Here is a 6,126-nt window from a genome sequence, read left to right on the forward strand (position 1 = left end):
GTTTATGAGGAAAAACATTTAAACAGCCAGAGCTGTGCAAAAAAAGGTGGCGATGGGAGGTTCTCTGAATCATGACATAGGAAGCTTTTCTTTATTGACAGTATTGAAACAGGGGAAGAGTATTTTATACCAGCGTCATTGTCCAAGACTGAATTTGTCCTAGGGCAGTGGAATTGTGTGTAAATAGTAGGGAATGGTTCTTAAATTGTGAAGCACCATTTGGTGCTCTGAGAAGGCTGATTTTCTGTTATTAAGTGCTGTGTCAAAGAATGCATAGTGTCTGTATTAATTTCCTAGGTATACCATAACAAAGTACTTAAAACTAGGTGGTATCAAACAACAGAAATTTGTTGTCTCAAAGTTCTACAGGCTAGAAATTTGAAATCCAGGTGTTGGCAGGGCCAGACTCCCTCTGAAATTTATAGGGGAGAATCTTTCCTTTGCTTTTCCTAGCTTCTGAGGATTGCCATCAACTCTTGGCATTCTTTGGCTTGCAGCTTTTTCACTCCAATCTTTGCCTCTGTTGTCACATGGCATTTCTCTTCTCATAAAGATACCAGTAATGCTCGATTAGGGCTCACTCTAATGATTTCAACTTAACAACATCTACTAACACCCTGTTTCTAAATAAGGTCACATTGACAGGTACCAGGGCTTACGACTTCAACATATCCTTTTGGAGGACACAATTTAACCGTTAATGGCATCTCCAGGAGGCAGATATACTGTGCTTTCATACTGGCTCTGTCCTTGCCATGCTCAATTACCTAAGCAAGTCAGTTTACCTCTTGGCACTTCAGTTATGCTTCTGTAAAATGAGAGCAGTAACTTTCTCTGGCCAGACATAGAGAAAGGACATGTGGACACAGTGGGGAAAAGGGAGGGTCGGACGAATTGGGAGAGTAGCGTTGACATATATACACTACCATGTGTAAAATAGATAGCTAGTGGGAAGCTGCTGCATAGCACAGGGAGCTCAGCTCAGTGCTCTGTGACCTAGAGGAGTGGGATGGAGCTGGTGGGAGGGAGGCTCAAGAAGGAGGGGATATATATATATATATATATATATAGCTGATTTACTTTGTTGTACAGCAGAACCTAATACAACATTGTAAAGCAATTATACTCCAATAAAAAATAAATGAATAAATAATATAATAAAAAAATAACTTTCTTTGGCCAACTGACAATGTCTGGTGTGACTACGTAAAATGTTCACACATGGTCATGTGATCTCAGAAGCCCTCATATATAGATATGTTTATTGTAACCCTCTCGATATAGGTGCATCTCCAAATGATAACCTTTGCTCATTTGAACATAATTAAAGCATGAAATGCTTAACCTCTAACAGGTATAAAAATTCTCAGACACTAACTACAAAAGGCCAAAAGGCAAGGTCTGCAATAAGAACATGAGAAACAGCACAGCTTTATTTCATTTTGGAAGAGTCTGAGAGAATGAACTAACTTAATCAACACAATCTACCCAGTCCACATGAGGAAGAGGAAAACACAAGAGGTCTGTTTTAGGATTTATTCTAAGATTTATGATCTAATTTTTCACCATGACAGTCACTTTGTTCCCACAACATCCTATTCAAAGACTTTCTGGTGACCTAAATCTGTCATTTTCTTTTAAAAGCCCCTGTTTTCCATCCTGTCCTTGATTTCCAGCTGTTCTTTGTGCTCATTGTTGATTACCATGAGTGATAATTTTGGGAGGCATGCAACATGTTTGCAAGCAAAGGGAATGAATGATCTGGCATTTGAGGAAGGACTAAAAGAAACATTTCAGTCTGGAACCAGGCAAGCTGGAAGAATATGTTCTCAACAGCTTAAAGTAATGGATATGGACTGAAAATGGCAAAAACAATCTTGAAAAAGAAGAACAAAGTTAAAGGACTCATACTTCCTGGTTTGAAAACTTATTACAAAGCTACAGTAATCAAGACAGTGTGGTAGTGGCATAAGGATAGACATATAGATCAATGGAATAGGATTGAGAGTCCAGAAGTAAACTCTTACATTCATGACAAATTTATTTCCAACAAATGTGCTAAGATAATTCAATGGAAGAAATAATTATCCTTTTAACAAATGGTACTGGGAAAATGGAATATCCACATGTAAAAGAGTGAAATTGGACATCTACCTCACACCATACACAAAAATGAACTCAAATGGATCATAGACTTAAATGTAAGAAATACATCTAGAAAACTCCTGGAATAAAACATGAGAGTAAACCTTAGTGACCTTAATTTAGGCAATGGTTTCTTTGATATCATACCAAAAGCAAAGAAATAGCAGAAAAAAGATAGCTAAATTGGACTTCATCCAAATTAAAACTTTCTGTGCTGTAAATGATACAATCAAGAAAATAAAAAGATAACCCACAAAATGAGAGAAGATATTTGCAAATCATATGTCTGATAAGAGATTTGTATCCAGAATATATAAAGAACCCTGACAACCCAATACTATAAGGACAAATAGCTCAATTAAAAAGTAGGAAAAGAATATTGAATATACCTTTATCCTAAGAAAATATACAAATGGCCAATGTGCACAGGAAAAGATGCTCAACATCATTAGTCTGTAGGGAAATGCCAGGCAAAACTACAATGAAATACCTATAACTTCAAACTAACTAGGATGATTATAATAAAAAAAAGGTGGATAAGCAAGCTTAGTGAGAGGAGAGTGTTGGAGAGGTCTCTGAGCCCTGACGCTCCAGGATGATTTCATCAGGCATAAGGATCTTAGACCACAGAAAGATGAATGGAAACAGAGGCAAAAGTTTCAGCCAGCCTGTGGAGGCCAGTGCAAATACCCAGAGTATGAATCACTGATCAGACACTCTCCACGTGCCTTGTGGCCTGATGAGGGGCCAGGGCCTCAGAAACCAGAATACTCTTAGCCAGTTGATGGAGATGATGGTGCATTTGCTGTAGATCACTGAAGAACATATCATGCAGCTGATGACCAAGCACATGCAGCAGGACCTGGTGCTGGAAGAGCAGGGGCATAATCAGGCCAACCAGGAGCAGGAAGCCCTCCTGGACCACTTAATATGCCAACTGGTCTACCTCCTGTAGTCTGGGGCCATAGGTGGCCTGGGACTCCAACTGTCTTGCCCTTCCCAGGACTCTAGGGGTGAAGTCAGAGGTGGGCAGTGGGCCCATCATCCAGGCAGCCTGACCAGCTAGTTCCTCAATGGAGTGATTTTGAAGCTGCATTTGCCAGCCATGACCTATTCAACTGTGGGATTGACATCTCTGCCTTGTACCATTCCAGCTTCTAGGGCTACAAGGACTGCCATGGAGACAAATACCATGAGGACAAGAACACTTTGGGTTTCATTAATCTTGGTACCAGTGAGAGTAAGCTTTGCATTGATCTGATTACTGAAATTTTGAATCAGAGTGACATGAACTGCATTGAGGAGATCCTGCTGCAATATCCTGATTAGAGAGGGCAACCATCCCTGTGGGAAGAAGTGGGCTCGTTCCTGACCTACTACTGCAAGACACCTGCCCACCTGGATCCAGAAAACTTGGTTGTTCTAAATGGCTGCCACTCTGTCTTCTCCGTGCTGATCATGGTTCTGTGCGATTCAGGTGAGGCCTTTCTGACCCCTCACCACCTTCTATGGAGGCTTCCTCTTCAGCTCCCACCGGTATGTGAAAGTTGAGCTGATGCTTGTCCACCCAGACAGTGAGATCATCGATGTGACCATCCATCCTTTCCAGCTCAAGTGTAGAAGGTGGAGCAAGCCCCACTTGAGGCTATGCTTAAGGGCAGTAAGGTCAGAGACCTTGTGTTAATTAACCCTCAGAATCCTCTGAGTGACCTCTACTCCTGGGACTCACTGAAGGAATACCTAGAATTTGCCAAGCGGTGCAACCTACGTGTCATTATAGATGAGATTTACATGCTTATCTGTGTTGGATGAATACATGATATTTCACAGTGTTCTGGGCATGGAAAGTTTGCCTGGTTTCAACAGGGCCCATGTGATCTGAAGCACCAGTAAGGATTTTATCATTTCTGGCTTCTGCTTTGGCACTCTGTATACCCACAACAAGGAGGTGGGTTCTGCTGTGAGCTCCTCTGGCTGCCTCTGCAACGTTTCTGGCATCACCCAGCACAAACTGTGTTGGCTGCTCCAGGACAGAGAACAGACTGACAAAGTGTATCCACCTGCTAACCCTCACAGGTACATCATTAACAAGTTGAAGGCATTGAAGATCCCCTTTCTCAATTGTGGCTCTGGCCCCTATATCTGGGTCAACTTGGAAAACTTCCTGGACCTGTGTGTGTTGGAGGAAGAGCTGTTCCTCCACTGCTGCTTCCTGAACAATAAGCTGATATTGTCCCGTGGTGAGACCTACAAGTATTAGAAGCCTGAAATTTTCCACCTAATCATGGTGGATAAGCTCATCTGGCTAAAACACACTTCCCCCATCAGTTCTATCAGGTGCTAGTGGAGCAGAAGCAGGATTTGATAGCGAAGCAGCTGGAGGATGCACAGAGGGAGTGAGCGCTCTGCCCTCCAGGCAGTCACTCCAGCCAGTCACAACGCTCAGGGATCCCTGCTATCAGCCTCTGGTGTAGAAGGCTGGGGCACTGAACTGGTGCTGTGACTGAGGAAACAATGGGCTCCTCCAGGAATGGGCTCATGTGACGCAGTCATCAACTTCCTTCAGCTGAGCATGTGTAATTTTTGGAAGCTTTGCATCTTTTTAGTCTCTGCTAGCCGTTGTGTGTGCAAAACATTTTTATGGGGTTGGGGTCGGAAAGCCTACAGGAATAAATGGAACTCCCTGGGGCCCTATTTAGATGGGTGTATTTTTGTATTTGATGTCCTCTAAATTCTATATTCTCTTAAATTCCGGGCCTGTTCTATGTCTTGTTGATATTTTTCATAATCACCTTTGGGAGCTAGATGACTTTTTTGTCCTTCAAAAATTCTAAAGCAGGTTGAATGTGAAGAATAATGTCAGAGGTAGGCCAGAAAGGAAGGGAAAAAATGATCTCTAACTGAAGGAGCACATTCCAGGCGTTGGAGGCACTGTCCCATAGGATCCTGACAAGATCACACCATCCTTACCCATGAATGACTGAAGGGCAGGGTGGGGATAGAATTCCAGAAGTTCCTGCTTCCAAACATCAGTTCTTTCCATTCTTGCCTTTTCAAAAGACTTTTAAAATGAATCTCTGTGACAAGCCTGGGGTTCTCCATTTCTATCTCTAGTGTTTTCAGCTGTTCTAATCACACCGCTTGTGCGTCTCTCTGCAAAGCTTTTGCATATCTGAACTTCAGGCCGAGCACTGATGCCGTGAGATGGGTGAGGCAGGGACCGCCATCATTTTATAGATGATGAAAGGGCTTTTAGCACCAACTGGTGGCTTTGGTCAATCACTTCGGTTTGTGGCCATCTTCCCTCTCTTGAGTCTAGGTTTGGTGGTTCTTGTTCTTCAGTGACAATTCTCCTTTAAAAGCATCAACAAAAAGCAGCATACCAACAAATCCCAATTCTTGAAGGTTTTTTTTTTTTTAATACCAGAGAGTGTTCTTTAGAAATCGACTACAGCTAATAAAAACATAAAGAGAATTCATTGGAAAGATGAAGGAGCTATTGTGACCAGAGATGCTCTTGGGATCTCTGCTAACAGCAGCTAATAGACAGTCTCATCAGGGAACTGTGCCTGGGATGGAAGCGTGGTGCCTTCCATGTAAGGGATAGGCTGTTCCTGTCTTCTGATCCACAGATTCAAGTAAGAGAGTGGAAAAAAAGAACATTTTCACATCTACACGCATCTCCCTCCATTATTTAGGTCTTTAATTTCTCTCAGCAACGTTTTTCTAGATTTCAGTGTAAAAATCTTACATACACTTTCTTAAATTTATCACTATATTATGCTTTTCATGTTATTTTAAAAGTATTGTTTATTAATTCATTTTCTAATTATTTGTTGCTAGTATATTGAAATAACTGATGTTAGTATATTGTATCTTGTATCTATCAAGAACGCTGAAGGCTCTAAGGTTTTACCCTACTTGCAAACTAACAGGTTTCACGAATGCTGACAGAAGGCATGAGAAGCCTGGGTCAGAGAC

At 41.7% G+C, this 6,126-nt stretch overlaps 1 pseudogene; it reads left to right on the forward strand.

The window, feature by feature from the left end:
* The first annotated feature begins 2,842 nt into the window (after positions 1 to 2,842).
* Positions 2,843 to 5,740, forward strand: LOC111163212 (putative inactive 1-aminocyclopropane-1-carboxylate synthase-like protein 2 pseudogene; annotated as a pseudogene).
* The last annotated feature ends 386 nt before the right edge of the window (positions 5,741 to 6,126 follow it).

This window comes from Delphinapterus leucas, chromosome 3, assembly GCF_059928025.1.
Source record: "Delphinapterus leucas isolate spDelLeu-1000000601 "Yukka" chromosome 3, BTC_Dleu_Yukka2, whole genome shotgun sequence".
Lineage (NCBI taxonomy): Eukaryota > Metazoa > Chordata > Mammalia > Artiodactyla > Monodontidae > Delphinapterus > Delphinapterus leucas.